Genomic DNA, 22205 nt, shown 5'->3' on the forward strand with positions numbered 1-22205 from the left:
GGGGCACAGAAAAAGGGCCTCTGATGATGAATGCAGAGTCTGGGTCAGTTCATATGGGGTGAGGAGGTCCTTGAGATACTGAGGTCTCAAGCTGCATTATAGGTCAGAACCAGCACTTGAATTGAGCCCGGAAGCTAATCTGTAGCCAGTGTAGCCATGCCAGAATTGGTGTTATCTGTGCAGACCAACTTACCCCAGTCAACAATCTGGTTGCCAAATTCTGCACTAGCAGAAGTTTCCGAACGGTCTTCAAGGAGAGCCCTGCATATAACACATTGCAGTAGTCTAACCTACAGGTTAACAGAGTGTAGACAACAGAAATGGGTTATCCCTGTCCAGATAGGGGTGCAGCTGGGCCACCAGTCAAAACTGATGGAAAGAATTCCATGCCACTGAGGCCACTTGAGCCTCAAGTGACAGTAATGGATCCAGGACTACCCCCAATCTACCCACCTGCTCCTTCAGAGGGAGTGTAACCCCACCCAGAGCAGGCCACAATCCATCCATCCAGTCTAGAGAACCACCCACTAACAGCGCCTCAGTCTTGTCTGGATTAAGCTTTAGTGTATTGGCTCTCATCAAGTCCATTACTGAGGCAAGGCACCCATTGAGCACATCCGCTGCCACGCCTGCAGATGTAATGGAGACTGTGTCATCAGCATATTACTGTCAACATACTGCAAGATAATCCCACTCAGCAGTTTCATATACAGATATTAAATAATATGGGGGATGAAATCAAACCCTGCAGGACCCCCACATTGAAGGTTCCTCTAAGCAGACAATCCTCTGAGAGCGACCATCCAAGTAGGACTGGACCCTCTACAAAGCAGTGCTGTCCACCCCCAAGTCGGACAGCTGCTCCAGAAGAATACCATGGTTGATGGTATTGAAAGCCACTGAGAGACCAGGATCCTGAGCTATGGCCCTTCCCCAAGGATCTCTCCGCAGGGCTCTCTTGATCCCCTGAAGAGTCTGTGGACCTGTCATTAGAGTCTGGCTGCAGTGGTGTCTCCTCAGGGCTCCAGTGCCTACAGACCGACACAGATGGACCAGGACATGGATTCATTTCCTCCGTAGAGCTGCAGTTGCCTTTGCGAGGTCCTGGTCCTGGGCCATGACAGGTGACCCCCCCCCCCGGCAACAATGGCTGAAACTGAGCTTCTCAGCTAGCCCAAAAACCTTTTCAGATGAAGATTGACCATTAAAAGGACTCAGGGGGCACAGGCCCATAACACAACTTTACATAAATCTTGCATAGTTTACATGTAAAGATTTCTCTGGGCAAATTCAGATGGCAGGTGGCTGGGTCTCCCCAGTACTGCACTTTGCAGTGTGCCCAACTGCTCTGTAAGTAAATTAAAAAAACAAAAAGGGAAAGGGGCATGAGGTATGGGGCCTGTTGCAAAAGACCCAGGCTCAGGGCCCCTAGATGTCTCCCTTGTACAAGGCCTCAAAGATATAATCAGGATTACCTTTCCAGATGTTCAGAAGTCCAAGAAACTAGCACAATTAGTCCAGATTGCTGCAGTGCATTGGTATGTTTGTGTGTCTGTGTACCCTGCAATAGTTTTAAGTAAAAATAGGGAAGATTTAGATGAACAGTGAAAAAGCCATTCATATGATGTTTCTTTCTCTACTTTTCATTATCTCTTCTTTACTCACTTTCATATTACAAATGCTGCACATCCTAGACTTCTCATAGCCTTAACTGTCCCCATGTCATCTTTATTACCTACATTATTACCTATGCCATCAATATTTATTTATTATTTATTTAATTCAGCTTATATCCCGCCTGACTAGCAAACAGCTCTCTGGGCGGCAAACATAGAAGCATATACAATAATAAAATTACAAGATCAATATAACAAATATAAAAGTACATCATCTAAAATAAAAATTACAACATTTACATAAATAACTTAAATTAAAATGCCTCAGAGAAGAGAAAGGTTTTAACCTGGCGCCGAAAAGATAATAGTGTCGGTGCCAGGCGTACCTCCTCGGGGAGACTTCCACAATTCAGGGGCCACCACTGAGAAGGCCCTAGATCTTGTAACTACCCTCCGGGCCTCCCTATGGGTCGGGACCCGGAGGAGGGCCTTCGTAGTAGACCGTAGTGTACGAGCCGGTTCATAACAGGAGAGGCGTTCCTGCAGGTGTCGTGGTCCCGCGCCGTATAAGGCTTTATAGGTTAGTACCAACACTTTGAATCTGGCCTGGTAGCATATTGGAAGCCAGTGCAAGCGAGCCAGAACAGGTGTTATATGCTCAGACCGCTTAGTTCTTGTTAGCAGTCTGGCCGCCGTATTTTGCACTAGCTGTAGCTTCCGAACCGTCTTCAGAGGTAGCCCTACGTAGAGCGCGTTGCAGTAGTCCAAACGTGAGGTTACCAGAGCATGAACCACTGATGTAAGGTCCTCTTTACTCAGATAGGGACGTAGCTGGGCTACCAACTGAAGTTGGTATAACGCATTCTGTGCCACCGAGGCTACATGGGCCTCAAGTGATAGGGAAGAGTCTAAAACGACTCCCAAACTACGAACCTGATCCTTTAGGGGGAGTGTAACCCCATCCAGGACAGGGTATGTATCCACCATCTGACCAGAGAAACCATATCAGGATTGAGTCTCAGTTTGTTAGTTCTCATCCAGTCCATTGTCGCGTCCAGACAACGGTTCAGCACATCGACCGCCTCACCTGAAGAAGATGAAAAGGAGAAGTAGAGCTGCGTGTCATCTGCTACCATTAAGCACAATTACCAGCTACTAATTATGTAAGTATATTAGGTGGATGTTAATTCACTGGCTTGGTGAGATTTGATACAAGAATTGTGGAACTTTCCCCACCCCAGTTAACTGAAGCATGCTGCTGCTGTGCACAACTACCATGGTGTGAGTTCATTTGATAGGGTTGCCAGGTCCATGGCCTTAGACTGATCCTGTATCTTTAGGAGAAGAGAAAGTCAGCCAAGTGCAGGTGTTCTTGCAACCCTGTAATGGGAAAAACCACAAGGTGGAATTCTCCCTTCCCCCTGCACAACTTTTAAAGATACAGAAGACCTCTTGGTTGCCAGACCCAGCCTCCAAGAGGTCTTCTGTATCTGTGGAGGGGGAAGGGAGAATTCCACCTTGTGGTTTTTCCCATTACCGTGTTGCAAGAACACCTGCACTTGGCTGACTTTCTCTTCTCCTAAAGATACAGAATCAGTCTCAGGCCATGGACCTGGCAACCCTATTTGATACACAGTGCGCTACTTTAAGCAGCAGCAGGCATTTTCCATTTGGGTTTATCAAAAACGGTTTCCTCTGTAGGTATCTGTAAGCATTGGACTGGAGGCAATTCAGTTCAAAATAAGGAGAAATCTAAATACCTTATGTTTCCCTAACTATGGAGCAACAGGAGAAAAAAACTAAAACAGCTGTCTTGTGCACAGGTATCTTCAGGCATTCATGTTCCAATGTTACACAACATGGGGATACATCAAATATCCCTGCTACAACTGCCTGTACTGAAGGAACCTTCACACATACAACTGTATGCACAAAGGTATCCATGTGACCCAGAACCACAACGTGTAGAGTTCTGGGTCATGTAGAAGTCTTTGTGCAACAGTTGTACTCATGAAGGTTCCCTCAATACAGACAGCCGTGCTGGTTGCATAAGGTCCTAAATCAGTGTCTGGCATCAGTGATGGACTGGATGAGGGCAAACAAGTTGAGATTAAATCCTGATAAAACAGAGGTACTCCTGGTCAGTTGGAGGGCAGATCAGGGAATAGGGATTCAACCGGTGCTGGATGGGGTTGCACTCCCCCTGAAGTCTCAGGTTCGCAGTTTGGGTGTACTCTTGGACTCAGCTTTGAATTTGGAGGCCCAGATTACTGCTGTATCCAGGAGCGCCTTTGCCCAATTAAAACTGGTGCGCCAGCTGCGCCCGTTCCTGGAGCTGCCTGATCTGACTAGGGTGATGCATGCCTTGGTTACATCCCGCTTAGACTACTGTAACACGCTCTACGTGGGGCTGCCTTTGAAGACTGTTCGGAAACTTAAATTGGTACAAAGAGCTGCAGCCAGAGTGCTAACCGGGGCTGGTTACAGGGACCATACAACTCCCCTGTAACAACAGCTCCACTGGCTGCCAATTTGTTTCCGGTCACAATTCAAAGTGCTGGTTTTGACCTACAAAGCCCTATACGGCTCAGGTCCAGGCTATTTAACAGATCGTATCTCCCTACATGAACCTGTCCGGGATTTGAGATCTTCAGGTGAGGCCCTTCTTGTGCTCCCCACACCTTCACAAGTACATATGACGCGGACATGAGATAGGGCCTTTTCGGTGGCCGCCCCTAGGCTATGGAACTCCTTTCTGAGTGAGGTGCGATTAGCTCCCTCCTTGCCGTCTTTCCGGCGACAAGTAAAGACTGTTTTATTTCAACGGGCATTTGGGATAGAGAACGACCAAGATTAAATGTCATAGGATTGGTGTCTACAGGATATGATTTTATTATTTTAAATTGTCCGCTATTTTTAACGTATGTTTTATGGTTTTTAATTTTTCTCATAGTTTAATTCTATTTTAATTGTATATTTCTGTATGTTTTAATGGTGTTGTTTTTTAGTTGTAAGCCGCTCTAAGTCCTACTGGAAAAAGGGCGGGGTAGAAATAAAGTTTATTATTATTATTATATTGCATAAAGCTATGCAGCACGGCTACTTAGTGCGTCGTCACTCCCTGCTCCCATGTTGAGTATTGCAGGAGCATTAATGCCTAAAGAGGGGCTGAGTCTCACTGAAATCACTTACTGCTCAGCAAACATGATCATAGATGGGGCCGCACAAGTAATTCCTCTGAAGTCAATGTCAGTGCAATCCTATTCCTGTGTACTCACAAACAACTCCCATTGAGTTCAATAGGCTTTATCCCAGTGTGTATAGGATGGCCACCTGAGTGCAACAAAAAAGGGGGAGGGTCTATGGGCATAAAACCAGAGCTTGGAAGTAATTGGTTACAAGTAACAATTTACTTGTAATTCATTACTTTTTTGAGGAACGAATGGGTAATTCCTTTACATTTTGCTTGTAATAGAACTAGGAGTAATTTTATTACTTTTGTGGAGTAATTGTAATGTTTCCGGCATTACCTTTGGGGGGGGGAGCAGGGGAAGTCTTCTGCTCCTCTGATTTGTGGATGAAAATCATGTGCCTCAAACTGGGCTTCTGTGCAGCATCACCCTTTCCTCATGCTCTGTGGATGGGTAGGAGGCAATGAAGGAGGAGGTGGAGAGTGAGATGGGGTGGAGTAGAGAAAACAATTGTTTTAAAAAATGGATGGTGGTGGTGAAGAATGGAGTGGAGGGAAAAAGGAGCCAGAGGGCAAGAACATGGATAAAGGAGGAGAAGGAGGCAGCAGCAGAATGGAGATAAAAAACTGTGGAAGTGAAAGATTACGTACGTGTGTGCGCGTGCATGCATTTGTGTGTGTGTGTGAATACTGTGTTTGCACATGGCACGCAAAGTGACCTCCACCACCCTCTCTGGCTACTGTGCTGCATTTGCAGTATTTTAACTTTTTTGCATCTCAGGGGAAAATGTTTGCTTGGGTGAGTGTCCCTTAGTGGGTGGCAGGGCAGGGTCTGGGAGGTGGTTAAATGAGAGAGATTACGCTTTCTGGCTGAGGGGGGTTGCACTTGGTTTGACGTGCAAAGATCTGAGTAGTGGCCTCTGCCTCCCTCCCCACCTCCCTTACCAGTGGAGAAACCACCATTGCTATCTTATGGATAAAAAGAATTATTCTACTACCTCTGTATGTGTGTGTTTATTTTTAATGTTGTTTTAGGCTGCTTAGATGTGTAGCAGACAAGGCCAGCACCTTGTAGGCGGTTTTTTAAAAAAAGTAACTGAAATGTAATTGTAGCAATTACTTTTAAGTAAAAGTAAAGTAATCAGTTACTTTCAGAGCAATTGTAATTGTAACGTCCCTATCTGGAAAGCGACGACCTCGCCTCAGTTGTGCACGCTCTGGTAACCTCTAGACTGGATTACTGCAATGCGCTCTACGTGGGGCTGCCTTTGAAGACAGTCCGGAAACTTCAGTTAGTGCAAAACGCTGCAGCCAGACTGCTGATGAAGACCAGGCAGTCTGCGTATATTACACCTGTTCTGGCGCGTTTGCACTGGCTGCCTATTTGTTTCCGGGCTAGATTCAAAGTGCTAGTTTTTTTTTTTTACAATAATTTTTATTCAAATTTTCATAAAACATACAAAACAAAATCATAAAACATTCAAAGACAAAAAACAACAAAACAAAAATGATTAAACAAAAAAATAAAATGTTGACTTCCCATTTGTCGCATATCAAATCAGTTATAGGTCTACAATATATAACAATCCTGTCTCTTAAATTATATTATAAAATCACTTTCCTCCAGTAGTTATCTTAATTAATCATCAAATCTCATAAACATTACTTTATTCTTTCCACAAAAAGTCAAAGAGAGGTTTCAATTCTTTAAGAAATATATCTATCAATTTTTCTCCAAATAAACATGTCGATTAATCCATCTCGTTAATAATAATAATAATCTTATTGTCATAACCATAGTCCAAATAAACATATCGATTAATCCAGCTCATCAAAATCTGTTAGGTCCAATAATTTCAATAGCCATTATTCCATTATCCCTATTAATTCCATCTTCCATCTTCAATAGTCCTGTTAAGTCCAGTAATTTCAGTGTCCAATCTTCCATTATCAGTATTCCATAATAATCTTGCTGTCATAGCCATAGTCATATAATAAGAGTCTGATGGGAATTTCCTCTATCCCAAATATTTTCTTGCCATCAATTCTGAATAAGTTGCTGAAATATTGTTGTAAAGTCATATCTCTGTTCTTCTTTTTTACAAAATGCACTGGCTCATCTCTTGAGAGTTTTTCCATTGTCACATGGCTGCTGTTAATTCCATAGATTTTCTCTATATCAAGCTCCATCACGTCATTCCAGTCTAGAAGATTATCCAAGCCATTGATAACTTTATCTCTAATATCTTCATTAATTTCTTCAGAGATAACGTTAAATTCCAAACAGTAGATTTTATTTCTAATATCCATAAACTCCAGATCTTTTTCCAATTCCACATTTGTTCCAATCTCCAGGGCTTGTATCTTCCCTTTATTTTTTCTTTTCTCATCTCTGATCTCATTCTCCTCTCTCACAGGATCCCCTATTTCTTTAAGCTCCTGCGTCATTTTGCTCAGTTCCATTTTCAGCTCCTTACTGCCCTGTCGCAGGGTTTGTTTCGTTATCTCAATCTCATCCATTATTTTCTGAAACATAATTACTTCCAGATTCTCAGCCACTTTCTTGATTGCCATTTTTAAAACCACGAAAACAAAGCAAAACAAAAATAAAGAAGAACCACTTCTTATTTCAGCAACAATTGGGTTAATATTCCAGGCTTGATGACATCACAGTATAAACAGAGCAGCCTGCCTTATCTCTCTGTGTTCAAGAATACAAAACAAATTTAGTTCCCAGCATCAAAACAGTTAGCGGCGTCGTGAAGAAGCAGATTCGTCAAAATAAAATAGACCAAAAAGAGAATAGTCCCAGACAATATAATGTTCCTCGGAATAGAAATCCCTCTTCTGTTTATATCTTTAGAATGCACTTCCAGGACAGCTTTTTGCAATAGAAGCAGAGATAAGCTGTTAATTTTGTGAATAACAGAGAAGAGTTATATCTCACCCAGAAGCTCTTTAAAGCTGATTAAATTGACAAATCTCTTTTTGCTGCAACAATTTAAACCAAGTAAAAAAAATAATAGAAAGAAGGGTGCTTGCCTGTTAGTCTGTTTTCTCTTTGAAGAAAAGATAAACGTATCGCATTAAACAGATAGAGCTTGTTCGGAAGTCCGTCCGGCATTGCTGGCTGGACCTTTTCTCATAAATTAATGAAATCCAGTCCTCCCAACAAAAACAGGCTTTTGAGGTTGATCTCTACGTTTCTCCCTGCCCGGGAGAAATTTCATCAGTCAAAATAAAAAATGTTCTGACTGATTTATATCTGAATAAGCTTCTTTTGAGGCGGGAGCCCGTCTCAAAAGCAAGCACAAGCGAAGTCACCCTTCCCGGAAGTCTCAAAGTGCTAGTTTTGACTTATAAAGCCTTACATGGCGCGGGACCACAGTACCTGGTGGAATGCCTCTCCCGATACGAACCTACCCACTCACTACGTTCAACATCTAAGGCCCTTCTCCGAGTTCCGAATCACAGAGAGGCTCGGAGGGTCATAACAAGATCTAGGGGCTTTTCAGTGGCTGCCCCCGAATTATGGAACAGTCTCCCCGATGAGGTCCGCCTGGCGCCTACACTTCTATCTTTTCGGCGCCAGGTGAAAACCTTTTTATTCTCCCAGGCATTTTAATCTACCTTTTAAGCTTTTAATGTATATGAGGTTATTTATTGTTTATATTTATGTTCTATTGTTCTTGTGATGTTATTGTATTTTATCCTATGCTGTACACCGCCCTGAGAGCCTTCGGGCTGTGGGCAGTATATAAATTGAACAAAATAAATAAATAAATAAATAAAAATAACGGTGATAACTACTTTTTTGGGGCCATGCAATTGTAACTGTAATTTATTATTTTTTAGAAGTAATCTTCCAAGCTCTGCATTAAACATAGGGCAGTATCCAATGCAGGGGGGAGGGGGGGAAGTTCCACCGCACAAGCATGAAACCTTGTGCTAACAGAACGAGATACTTAGTGCTACATTAGATACAAGGCACAAGATATACTGTAGCTTATGGCAAATGTTTATTTCTAGCCCTGCCTCAGTTTGGTTGGTTTTGGGGGCTCATGTCTGCAGTCCTACAGGAAAAGAAGGCAGACGATACAGTTAAGAGAGATAGTGTGTTCTATTTACTCATTCAAAATAAAATGTCCCTTTACAACTACCTCTGTGAGTTTTCAAGGTGTGATGCACCTTGACATGGGGGTGGTGGTGGTGGAGGTGCTCATTGCTGCTCTGCCTCCGACAGCAACATGTGTTGGGCCAGGATGGTGGCCTAAGGGTTCCTCTCCTGCTCGGCAGATGTGTTAGGGCTGCCAAGGTGGCGTTTTTCATTCCTCCTAACAGAAGGCTGTGTGCTTTGCTTCCTCTTCGTAAGCCAGGCCCAGCTTACAATAGCCAGCTCTCTGGGTTGGGCTCTGCGTGCTGGTCCTGGTCTGCTTGCATTCCAGCAAACTGGCAGGCAGTTCCATTCTGAATCAGCAGGAAAGAGACGTCTGCTTTTGCTGGTTTATTTCAAAATAACCCTGTCAATAACGTTATTTGTATGTTATTTGTAATGTTCTTTCTACCAATGTTTTCCTTCTTATCGGCAGAAAGGACATTGATGATGGATAGAGAGAGAGTTGGGGGGGAACAGGGGCAAGCTGTACTGTTGTGTGGGAGAAGGCGAAGGAGGCTATGGGGAGAGGAGCAGGGAGGCACAGAAGCAGGAGAGGCGGCAAAGAGCCAGCGGTGCCAGGCTGTGGGATACAGCTGCGGGGAGAAAGCAAGTGTGTGCCCTGGTCCGCCACCACCACTGCTGATTCCCCCTCTTTCACCTGCCTCTCGCTGAGGGGAGCTCCCCCCTTACAACTTACCAGTATGAAAAAGGGGTGTGTGTGAAAGTGAGTTTTCTCCCCTCCCCCTCCCCCAGGAATAGAAGCTGTGACTTTAACCCTAAGCATCAGAGGGAAGGGTGCATGTTGAAAAGCCAAATTCAGCCTCGCTGCTGCCTGCAAAAGAACCCCGTTCTCCTCGAGAGGACTCAGCAGAGAGTCATGTCTTCCACCACTGCAAGAGAGCCACTTAGATACCTCCTCAGTGGGCATTTTTGTAACAGGAGTCAGCATAAGGGATAAAGAAAGAGAGTTGCACAGTCCTAGAGAGAAGGATGAATGCCAGTGAGGGAAGACGATAGTGGGCTTGATGGACAAGCAGGAAGTTGCTGATGAGATTTTTAAAAAACAAAATCAGGTGTCAGGAAAAACTCACAGAAGCTTGCAGCCCACAAGATTGATTTGCAAAGATAACAAACGTGGATGGTGGGGAGATCTGGTACCAAATTCAAAATTAGTGAAATTCTCATCCATCCCTAGTATAAACAGCCACCTTGCAGCTTCTCTTTTACATCAAAGAGTCAATGGAATGGTAATTTAAGGATGCTGGGAATTTAGCTCTGTGAGGGGGAAACCACAGCTCTCAGAATTCTTTAGGGGAAGGCATGTGCTTTAAATGAATGGTGTGGATCTGTGTTCCCTCCAGATATTGCTGAATTACAGCTCTTATTAGCTTCAAGTAGCATGGCTAATGGTCAGGGCTGATGGGAGTTGGTCCAGCAACATCTGGAGGGCACCACTGGGGAAAACTTGTCTTGCACCTATGCAAGCACATAGGGAGGTAAGGTCCGGGGAGGCAGGGGCAGAAACTAGTCATAGTCGCCAAAAGCAGTCCCTGCCTCCTCCCCACCTTGTTAAAGTGCAGTAATGCAAACAATCTGCTGGCTCTCGGGACGAATCATTTGCTGTTGCCGTCTTTTCTTTTTATTGTTGCTCCAAGTACTGTTGCTTTTGATTGCTTTGATTTTTTTGTTGCTGGCCACTTTGGATGATTAATGGAAGAAACTGGGAGACAAACATTGAAAACAAATGAATGCACATTGCATCATGGCCTGCTATGCAGGAGAGAAAGAGAGGCGACTAGAGGCCGCTGCTTCCACTGCCAGCCACATGCCAGCTGTAATGCGCAGCTCCAGCCAGGGGAGAGGGGGAGAGAAAGGCCTTACCGCTTATATACTCTAACTCGGTGGTTCCCACCCTGGGGTTCGTAACCCCCAGAGGGGCCAGAAAGTCAGCCTGGGGGGCCTGCGAAGAGCCAAGAGAGGAATTGTTTATTTATTTATTTTAAAAAGTCTTCAAGACAACTGAAAGAAATGGAGCAAGTACAAGCATCTTCCTTCTCCTTGCCCCCCCCCTCAGGGAGATCAGCTGCTGATTGCTCTTCCTGAACTCCCAGCTCCTTAGCCCCTTATGGAGACCCTTGGTGTTGCTGGACTACAACTCTCATCACTCCTGACCATTGGCCATGCTAACTGCAGCTGATGAGAGCTGTAGTCCAATAACATCTGGGGGCCCAAAGGGGGAGAAAGGCTGCCCTAGCCTTTGCATGCTGCATGGACCGGTGGCGGCGGCAGCAGCAGCAATAGCAGAAGGAGCGCACAGACATGATGGCAAACATATACTGAGTGGGAGGGGAGGGGGATCTAGAGGAGGGGTGTCCTCTGCCCTTCTCGCAACCCCTTCCCATAACCCACAGGTTCCTGCAATGTGAACAACACAGCAAGAGGCATGCAGTGCGGTGGCACACTCTCCCATCCCTGTGCATTTTCCTGTATTTATTATTATTTATTTATTATTTGATTTATATCCTGCCCTTCCTCCCAGCAGGAGCCTTTCCTGCCCTGTAGCCCCACCCAGGCTGCTACCAGGCTAAGGGGAAAGGAGTGGTGATCGGAGGGTGAGGAAGAAAAAAGAAGGGGAAGCCACTCCTCATCCTTTGCCTCAGAAAGAGAGGGAGAGAAAGAGGCAGCGGTTGAAGAGGCTTCCATCCTTGCACTCGCCGTCTACTCCCCTCTTCTCCCTCCCACAGGACACCCTTCCTTTGGTGTAAGGGGACAGGAGCAGGGAGTGAAGGCAAGAGGAGCAGAGGGACCACGCACAGTCATTTTGAGGTCTCACTGCCTTCACAGGTCCCTCCGAGAAAGGAAGCGCCTAGAATGGACACTTAGCCCACGTGACTGCAACCCTCCCCTCTCCCTGTGTCCTCCCTCCCATGTGGCTGCTCCTCTTCAATCTTCCAGTTGCTACCCCCTTTTCCTTGCTGCCTTCTTTTGACCCACCAAACTTCTCCCCCACCCACAACTTTCCTCCATCTAATCCTGCCACTGTTGGAGTAAACAAATATTGCATGGTCACTTTAAGGGATATTTGGGGAATATCCCATGTACCTGTTTACCTGATGTAACTTCCTAATGGGTGGGGTTTAGTTACCTGACTTCCACCTCCTTTGTCCTGGGGGATTTTTGAATATTCTCCTCTGCTGATCTATCCACCAATGAGAGAGGCTGCATGGCACAGATGCTCTCTCTGAGAGCATCCATACCAAAGACTAAGATGGATTGAGACTATTTTTCTTTCATCTAAGCTAGAACCTATGTTTCTGAACATATGAAGAATTTGTAAGTAAATGTTCTTTATTTTTTACCTAAGAAGATTGTGTCTGTTGTTATTTATATAGAGAAAGGTGGGCCTGGTTTACATTCTCATTCTGCTGCTTGTATTTTTACAACTCTGCTAAGAAATAGGACCAACCAAATTAGTTCCTATTTCTGTGTGTATTTTTTATAATACCGAACAGCCACTCCCTTCACATTACTTCTATCACTCTTTTATTTCTCTCTCTGCCACTCCCACTCACCCACCCCCACTCCTGGTGCCCAAGTTTTCTCCTATTTTGGTTTTGCCTATAGGTTTGTGTGAACTGTGTGTTTAACTTGTTACGTATTTATTGATTGGGCTTTAATTTCCTGCCAGGTGGATTTCTTTCTCTTCTGCCTCTGTTTCTTCACCTGCATGCAAATCTTGGTGATGGCCAGAGCAGCAGCAGCAGCAGGAGCAACAATTAACATTTATTTATTTAGTATTTATTATTTGATTTATATCCCACCCTTCCTCCCAGTGGGGGTCACAAACTTTTTAGAGGTTATAGATGGGGTCCCATACTGATAAAGGTTGGGAATCACTGCTCTAAGTCTCTTTTAGCTTGGTATCTATTCTCCTCTCCCCCACCCCACTCCCACTCCTGAGACTCTTTTGTCTGAAAATGTTAACTTGCTCCAGATTACATAATGGGCTCCTTAGGGGATAGGGGATTCATCTGGTCGCTTTGAGTGTGGAACAAGCTGCCAAAATGAAATAATAATGGCTGATGTACACAAAAACCCAATTAAAGGAAAATGGCAGTTAGCAGAGAGGAGAAGTATGGTGAGTTCCAGGCCAGACACATTTTTATTCCTATCATACACCTATGAGCAGAGCGGCTCCCTTTCCACAGTTGGCTTCAGTTCCAGTTGCAGGAAAGCCCAGCACCAGAATCTAACACCACCAGAGCAAATAGGTTTAAAAAGAGGGGGCACAGGAGTTTGATTTCCCCCTACCCAAGCTTGACTCAGAAGTGAGTGTGTCTTTGTGTACTGGGGGTGCCTGGGGTGGAGTTGGGGGTTAGCGAGTGAAGTGAGCAAGGGGCTTTGCCCCAAGTGTGTCTGTGTATCTGTATACACACACACACCACTGTTCCCCCTTAATTTTTGCAAAACTTAGAATTATTGTAGGATATGGCACATTGCAGCAGTGTTCCCATTTCTAATTCTCACCAAGGCTCAGATCCTCCACTGTTTCATGGAGGAAGGAGCAAGCCCAGGTGCTTATTAATTATCTTGCCTTTCCCTCTGGATTAATAAATGCTATAATGAATTTAATCCTAAACTCCTGAGTCATTTTAATTTTTCCTTGACTGGACAGTTATGAGTCTAATGGAGCAGAACAATCACTAGTCAAAGTAAGAGAGAGGCACAATCTGGCCTGCTGGGACTGTGTATTCAATCACAAATGGCAGCAACTTTGCACGAACTGCCATTTCTGCCTTAATTATTGAGCTAGCGTTTAATTACTCCCCTGATGACCAAGCCACTAACAAGTGAAAGTCCAAAAGCAGCTTATTTAGGCCTGGATGTTCCCACTTGGTTTCATTATGCACCACTATTATGCATCACCCCCCAAAATTTCAAAGGGGACAGTGGAGACCCTCTTGTGTACTTGTAACATTACTATTCACACATTGCCACTTGAGCCCCTCCCCTCCCCCTGTTACACAGTCCTGGCTGCCTTTTGTGTGCTGTATTCAGTTATTGTGCATATACTAGCTTCTACTCTTATTCTGTTGTGCATATACTAGGAAGTGGGGTGTCTTAGTAAACCTGCCAAAAGTTTCCTCCCACCTGAAACTAAAGAATGTTTGATAGAATGTGCACATTAAAACAGATTTTGCCTACCAAGTAGCTGCAACTTAAATTAATTCAGCAATAGTTAATTGTCTGGATAGATAGTTGGTTATACCAAGGAAAGATGGGAAGCAGACTATATGGGATGGGGGGGCATTTAATTATCTTACCATAGAGTGCTTCCAGTCTGCCAATATTTTTGGGTGGGATTCAATCACACACTGGCAAATTCAGTTTGCACAATTAAAGCTGATGTGGAGCTCCTGCGCAACAAGCCTGTTTCCCCAAAAGATTGGATTTTTTTGTGAGAAGGAAAGTGACAGGAAAATGCAGTGGAAAAGTTGGGATAACATTTACATCATCTTTTATCCTCCCTGTAAATAAATAAGAATGAATGCTCACTGAATAGCCAATGTCGTCTAATCTCCTTGCAAACAGATCAGGCAGAATGCTTAATAAACAGGTCATTTGGAAGCTTTCTTCTTTGCAGTTCAAAATGAATTTCACCAGCTGGAATGTATGAAAGGGCAGGCTTTGTACTGGACAGTGCCTTAAGTATCCATGCATTAGCATGCAGGTGCACTAGAGCCAAAGAGCATCTGTGCCCAACCCAGAGTTTTAACTTCTAAATACCAGACAGGGGGAATGAAGCCCAAAGAATGGCAACTCTAATGCATACATTGAACATATTTTCAAAAGGCAAGAGACAACACAGGGACTGTAATTTACCAGTAACAGTTCCAAAAAATATGGACCATCTCTGAGACTACTGGAGTATGTGCTTTTCAAGTGTGTTGTAGTTACTACTACTACTACCGCAGAGGAAAAAAAGAGATTTCTTGTTAAAACTCAGTTCTTGCCACATGCAGCTGTACTAAATAGTAGAAAGGAGAGGTAGCAAGTAAATTGCTCAAGCAGTTGCTATCATATTTTGTCTGTTTACATTGTGGACTTGGACTACCTGGAACCACATGGCAAGCCGTTGGGAGACCATGGACTATGCTGTAAGATTTCTCTTCCAATTATAGCAGATCCACTGGTACAGACCATTATGGTGAACCCACCCCCCTATTGAGCTTCTTTAACCTTCAAACAGGCAGGGAAATGATACCTCGCAGTAGCACCTGGTGTGACAGGGTGTAGTCAGGGAGCCACCATCCTTGACACTGGCATCAGTGCAGCTTCCCTGGATGGTGCTGGATCAGGGCAGGGCAATGGCGAGGTGGTGGAACTAATCGGGTGCTCCTGCCAGTGTGTCTGCACCCCCCCTTGCTGCCACCCACTCCCACTCTAGTGCCATGCAGGTGAGCTATGGTGATGACAGTGTCAGCAGGGTGACTCCGACACACCACACTGGCTGCTACAGGCAGCTGAATGTGCAATCTTTTAAACTTGGGAGTGCATTTCAAAGCACATCCCATTGAAATAAAGGGCAGCATACTCATACATGCTAAGCAAGGACTCAGTTCTCCAGGTGTCAGTCTTCATGTAAGACAAAACAGCATGATCCATGCAGAAGAGGAAGGTGAAGACCCAAAACAGCCCAATGAGGACTGGGCATGCTTAGTGGCCACAGAATGCTGACTGACTATCGGTGGGGAAAAAGGAAAACCAGGTCGGAATGGGAATGAAATGGAGCAGTTGTGAAGAAGGGCGTTGCTGACTGACTGGTACAGTGAACAGGAACGCTACATACTCAGTTCCCTGCCCACTGCCACTTCTGGTGAGAGAGGAAGGGGACAGTCTTGTCCTTCCAATGCATTCACATCACACAAAGACAGCTTATACCAAATGAAAGCAATACCATCAAATAATAACTGTACATACCAACAAAACAAAGACAGGCACAGCAGATAAAGATCATATAAAAATAAGGCATCCCCCCCCCTTATTCCCAGCTCACGCAAGGTGCATGTCAGTGTGTATGCATACTTGAACACAATAGGTATACAATCTGTTGGTACACCTCAGAAACGTGTGTTCAGATAGTCTCAGCATGCAGCAGTGTGTGAATTTAGCCACCTGTACACGGCACCAAAACAATGAGTATAGCATATCTGAAACAAGCAGGGAGAAAGAGATTACATTAAGCCATCATCTCAGCCCATTGTGTTGCTTGACGGTGAGTCAATTGTATTACTGTTTTCCTAGCCTCAGGGCAGACAGCCTTATGAATGAGCAATCAGCAATCCCCCCAAAAGGAGTCTGGCACAAATGAGTATGCTTGGCGCAAACACCATTGATCAGTTACTCTATTATTGTTAATTCTTTTTTGTATTCTTGCTTATCCCTCTTTTACAGTTGTTCTTTGTTAAGGAATCCTAGGAGCCTCCCTGTCTGGGATCCAGTGCTCTGTTACTAGGGGTCAATTTCCAATCAACCCCAAGGTGCCAGTGAGGGAGGATCTTCTTTACGGCTTCTTTGAAATCATTTTTTGGGCCTAGTGGTAACAGGATGCAACTGGATGGTTCCTGCGCTAAATCATCCTCTGAAACTGGAGAGGAGGCCATGGCAGTATCTTCAACTCTTTTTTTCTAAATGTTCTGAGAATTTTCAGCTTGAAATGGGAGGGTGAGGATAAAGGGGGTGAAAAGGAGACCAAGATTCACACACACACCATTTTTAAGGCCGTTACTGCCAGTTTTGTGGTAGCAGCTAGGTGAACTCTTCCCAGTGCCTGCCACTTTGCCCCATGAGTCCCTTGGAAATGATAATATACATCTAAAGCAGTATCATAGCACTTGAAACAGTCATGGCTTCCCCCAAAGAATCCTGGGAAGTGTAGTTTGTTAGGGGTGCTGAGAGTTATTAGGAGACCCCTATTCCCCTCACAGAACTACAATTCCTGGAATGGTTTAACAATCAATCCCTCTTCCCAAGGAACTCTGGGAATTGTAGCTCTGTCAGGAGAATAGGGGTCTCCTAACAACTCTCAGCACCCTTAACAAACTACAGTTTCCAGGATTCTTTGGAGGAAGCCATGATGGTTTCAAGTGGTGTGATACTGCTTTAAATGTATAGTGCAGATGGGGCCTATATCATAACGGAGGGAAATGCAGGACAACAATTGCTGCCAGCACCTGGGAAAGGCTCTGCTTGTCTGCCATGCAGACAAATTTCACCTGCAGTCCCCACTCCCTGGATCATGAAAATCCCCTCCCCCCAAAATGCCAACATAGGAAGCAACTTCATACTGAGTCTGACAATTAGTCCATCTAGCTCAGCATTGTCTATTCTACACTGACCAGCAGCGGCTCTCCAGAATTTCAGACAGGGTTCCCTCCCAGCTCTACCTGGACTTGCTAAGGATTGAACCTGGGCCCTTCTGCATGCAAAGCAACTGCTCTATCTCTAAGTCATGGCTCTTCCAGAACGTTCCTGAGAGCCAACTGTCTGGTCATTGTTTGGAGAGTATATACCTATGCCTTCATCACTTCTCTCTTGCCTCACCTTGCCTAAGCCATCCTAATGCACATACTGTCAATATCTTAAGTGAAAACATCAGGTCAGGTAGGAGAGAGGGACTTTAAAAGCTTTATGCACACTTGGAAATGTAGATCAAGTGATTGTGAGGACAGGTGATGGCAAAAGTAGGGAAGGACCTGTAAACAGGGCAGACATATTTCTGGATGGATTCCTACTTGTCTATTGTACATTGGCAGGATTGTGCCTTTTCTCTGTTTGTTGACTGGTTTATTGTATTGGTGTACAACATAAAACTAAAACTGATTTTTGCAATTTTATTTTTGAGAGCGAGAGAAAAACTACTAGTATTTTTTCAAGTCTTAATTTTAATTTAAAAAAAAAAAAAAACCCACAACCTTTGGTACCCCTTGTTCATTTTGTATGACATCTAATTCTGATGGAAAAAATATGCCATCATTTAGATAAAGGCATAAGTCATGAATGTTTCATTTTCCTAAATTAATTTTTACAATTAATTTTAATTTTTTTAAACAGTTACTGACAGCTTACTGATAGGTACTCCATTGTGATACCAATATTTTTTCTGTGCCCTCTCAAGCCCCCTATTTGTCCATTTTTTTTAAAAAAAAGTACAAATATTGTTAAATGTCAACTCCCACAGGTTTCCTACTGTGATTCCATGATGCCAAAAGGTTTTGTAACCCTCTCCCCAAGATCCTCCCAAATAGGTCTTTAAAAAAAAAAATGGCCACACTTATTTTGACAATCTTGTTATATGCTTTGGGCCCCCAGAGGGTTGAGCATGGGTCATGGCAGCCCTCAGCCCCCCAAAATGTAGCCATCTGTAAAGGTTTGGAATTTAAAAGCAGCTCTTATTTTATTTCACAGAAAATACACATGGGCTTGGCAACAGAGTTATCTATGTTTCTGTGGGTGAGGACATCATTGACCTTCTGCTTCCTTTGAGGCGCCACCTAGAAATGTAGCAGCCCGACCAGAAGGCTGGCTATGACGTTTTCAGGAAGAGAGTCTTTAGTTTCCCTCCTACCCACAAAGAAAGATTGCCACTGCTTAAGAATATCAGCGTTCACCTTTCTTCCCTTCCCATCTGTAGTCTTTTAGGTCAGTGTCGTTTTGACTGTGATTGAGTATGTCTTAAATCTATTGTTCTTCCATTGATTATTTAGGGCTGCCTGAAAAACACATCCTGTTCTTGGTCTTTTCTAGAATATTCAGTAAAAAAAGCAGCCAGCAGAAAACTCCACTCTGACTCCTGTGTCTTTCTGGGTAAAGGGAAGCAGGAGGATTTAACAGTGGTGATGAGGGTGGGATAGCATTAAAGCTCTAGATCTAACTTTGGACTTATCCATACGGGAACCTAACTTCATACTAAAGATGCTGCATTTACCATTATAATAGATTTTCAAGGTCCACACTTCTTGCTCAATGGTAGCTTCCAATCCACTGTTTTCCATTCACACAAGTAGGATGTAAGTAGGATCCTCTGGGATGGATTAGTGTTGCTTTTTCCTTATGGCCCTGTCCTCTAATTTTACATGTTTACTCCCTCCAGTTATTCGGGCTTCAAGGCTGAAGCTGGGAGAGTGCCTCAGCGTGCAATTGATAAGGAACAATGAAACTGACTAGACTAAAGTTGCCAGGTCAGAAACATCCCAAACCCTAAGATTTTGGGGGCGGGCCTGAGTGGTGTCATGGGGAGTGCCTGAGTGATGTCATGGGGAGGGTCCAACTGATGTCACGGGGCAGGTCTGAGAGATGTCACAGTGCGGGCCCGGGTAATGTCATTAAGCATGATACATTAAGCATCAACCACAGTTGCTTGCCACATACAATTCATAAAAAACATTTCTCTGATTGGAAATTAAGATAGAAATCTTAGCTAAAAGATGGGGCCTGGGTAGGGAACATTTAATCTAGCCAACTTGCTTCTGGCAAAAAGGGTTCAAGTGCCCTCAGGCCAGGCCAGTCACCAGAAGGCCATTGTAGGAAGAAAGGAGCCTAGTGTTGTGGAGATGTTGGATGGGAGCACTCAGGGGTAAAGATGGATGCCCCAGAAGGCTGCAATTCTGATTTAAATGCATGCTGTGGATCTGTCCTAGTATGCTGTGCATTCATTAATGAATTGAAAAGAACAATTTTAAATGATACTTCTTAAAACAGGGCTGTAGCTCAGTGGTAGGGCACACCCTTTGCATGCAAAAGTGCAAAATTCATTCTCTGGAAGAGACTATTGCCAGGAATCCTGGATAGCCAATGCTAGTCCAGGTCATCAGTACTGAGCTACATGGTACCAAAGGGCCTGAGTTGATATAAAAGAGGAAAAAGACCTAAGGGCCACAGTGGCACCAAACTTTATGTATTTTATTTACAACATTTATATACTGCTTTATTGTAAAAAAAACCTCAAAGCGGTTTACAGAAGGAATTAAAACAATAAAATCATTGGCAAAAACAGTGAAAGTGGGATTTTAAAACATTCAAAATAATAAAACCAATAATGAGTTAAAAACAGATAAAAAACAATGGCTTCTTCATGCCTGGGTAGGCTTACCTAAACAAAAATATTTTTAGCAAGTGCCAAAAAGAGTACAATGAAGGTGCCTGCCTAATATCAATAGGCAGGGAGTTCCAAAGGGTAGCTGCTGCCACTTTAAACGATCAGTTTCTTACAAGAGCAGCATGGGGATTTCTGTGACCTTGGCTGCCTGGCTGCCAGGATTTTTTTAGTTTTGGTTAGGAACTCTGACTGGTTGTGGGATGCTGAGTTGTCTGTCTTACTCATAGGAATCTTGTTGTGGCTGGTACAGTATTGCATTTAGGAAATCATCATTATATTTTCTTTTTCTTTTTCTATTTGCATTTCATTGGTTAAGTCTATAAAGATGTTTGGAGCAGCCATGTTAAAAGGCAGGCAGGGCATTCCAAGCAGGGGGTTGCCAATCCTCTTTAATATGGATATTGTTGCATATCCTAACCATATCTACTCAGAAGTAAGTCCTGTTGAGTTCTATGGGGCTTAGTAAGTGTGTTTAGAATTTCAGCTTTCAGGGGCATCCATCTTTACTCCTGAGTGCTCGCATGTAACATCTCCACAACACAAGGCTTTCTTCCTACAATGGCCTTCTGGTGACTGGTCTGGCCTGAGGGCACTTAAACCCTTCTTGCCAGAAGCAAGTAGGTTAGATTAAATGTTCCTTACCCAAACTCCCTAAGCAAGTAAGGAGGAATGATCCCATCACTTCACCTGGACCTGGAAAAGCCCTCATTTAGCCAAGATTTCTATCTTAATTTCCAATCAGAGAATTTTTTGTGTGTATGCTCCAAGCAACTGTGGTTGATGCTGAATGTATCATTTTAATGACATCACTAGGGCACACCCCTATGACATCACTAGGGCATGCCCCCATGATATCACTGGGGCATGTCCCTGGAATCTCAAGTTTTGGGATGCTTCTGACCTGGCAACCCTAGAACAGTGGGATATTACACAGATAGATAGATAGATAGATAGATAGATAGATAGATAGATAGATAGATAGATAGATAGATAGATAGATAGATAGATAGATAGATAGATAGATAGATAGATAGATAGATAGATAGATTCTAGACTAGCACAAGCTATAGGCTTTTCTTCCAGTTGTCCATGGCACCATCCTCCCTGAAAATGTGCTAGCCTGAATGGAGCCTACCTGATGGCTGGTGGCCCCTGATCCCTCCAAACCTCTTGATGGTTCAAAATACATATATGGCCCATATACAGCCTTAGAGAAACCTAGGGGCATATGTATATGCCCAGAGGCCACAACTTCAGTTCCTTGCAACATTCCTCCGCCTTCATCTAGACTCCTTCACCGGATCTTCTTTGTATTTGGGCACCCTGCTCCCTTTTCCACGTCTCCTTTTGTAGACAGCAACCCTGCTCAACTAATCCAGCCCAGAAGCTTCAGTGCCCCCTTACAAGATCACAGTGTATTTTAAGTTCAGAATCTTGAGAGTCTCATCTTTCACTCCAAGTTCAGAAAAGGGAAACCAAAATGATCAGGGGCTGGGGCAACTCCCTTGTGGGGAAAGGTTTCAACATTTGGGGCTGTCAGTTCAGAAAAAAAGGTGAGGGGGCACTGTGGAGGTGTATAAAATTATGCACAGTGCAGATAAAGTGAATATGGACATTTTTTCCTTCTCTACTAAGACTAAAACCCATGGCTATCCAATGAAGTTGAATGTTGACCGATTCAGGACGGACTAAAGAAAGTATTTCTTTACATAGTACATAGTTAAAGTATGAAATTTGCTTCCACAATATATGGGGATGGCCACCAACCTGGATGGCTTTAAAAGAGGATCGGGCAGATTCATAGAGAACAAGGCTGTAATGGCTACTAGCCACAATGGCTATGTTCCCCTCTCCACTCCCTCCCTGTTGTAGGGTTGCCATGTCAGAAGCATCCCCAATCCTGAGATTTCAGGGGCCTAGTGATGCCACGGGGCAGGCCCTAGTGATGTCATTATGATGCTGCCCTGGGCTTCTTCCTGGAAGAAAGGCAGGATATAAATTTAATAAATAAATAAAACAAATAAATAATGATACATTAAGCATCAGGCACAGTTGCTTGGAGCATACCATTCAAACAAAAAAACC

General features: G+C 43.9%; 1 long non-coding RNA gene across 3 annotated transcripts in view; it reads left to right on the top strand.

Annotated features, from left to right (window-relative positions):
- Positions 1–22205, top strand: part of LOC133388057 (uncharacterized) — a 38052-nt gene that overhangs the window by 13987 nt on the left and 1860 nt on the right. For 2 of the 3 annotated variants that reach the window (XR_009763641.1, XR_009763642.1), the window contains one exon: positions 18431–18664. This is a non-coding gene — a long non-coding RNA (uncharacterized LOC133388057). Of the gene's footprint in view, positions 1–18430; positions 18665–19115; positions 19198–22205 lie in introns of those variants that run through there. The other variant, XR_009763643.1, reaches the window with a different exon arrangement.

This window comes from Rhineura floridana, chromosome 6, assembly GCF_030035675.1.
Source record: "Rhineura floridana isolate rRhiFlo1 chromosome 6, rRhiFlo1.hap2, whole genome shotgun sequence".
Lineage (NCBI taxonomy): Eukaryota > Metazoa > Chordata > Lepidosauria > Squamata > Rhineuridae > Rhineura > Rhineura floridana.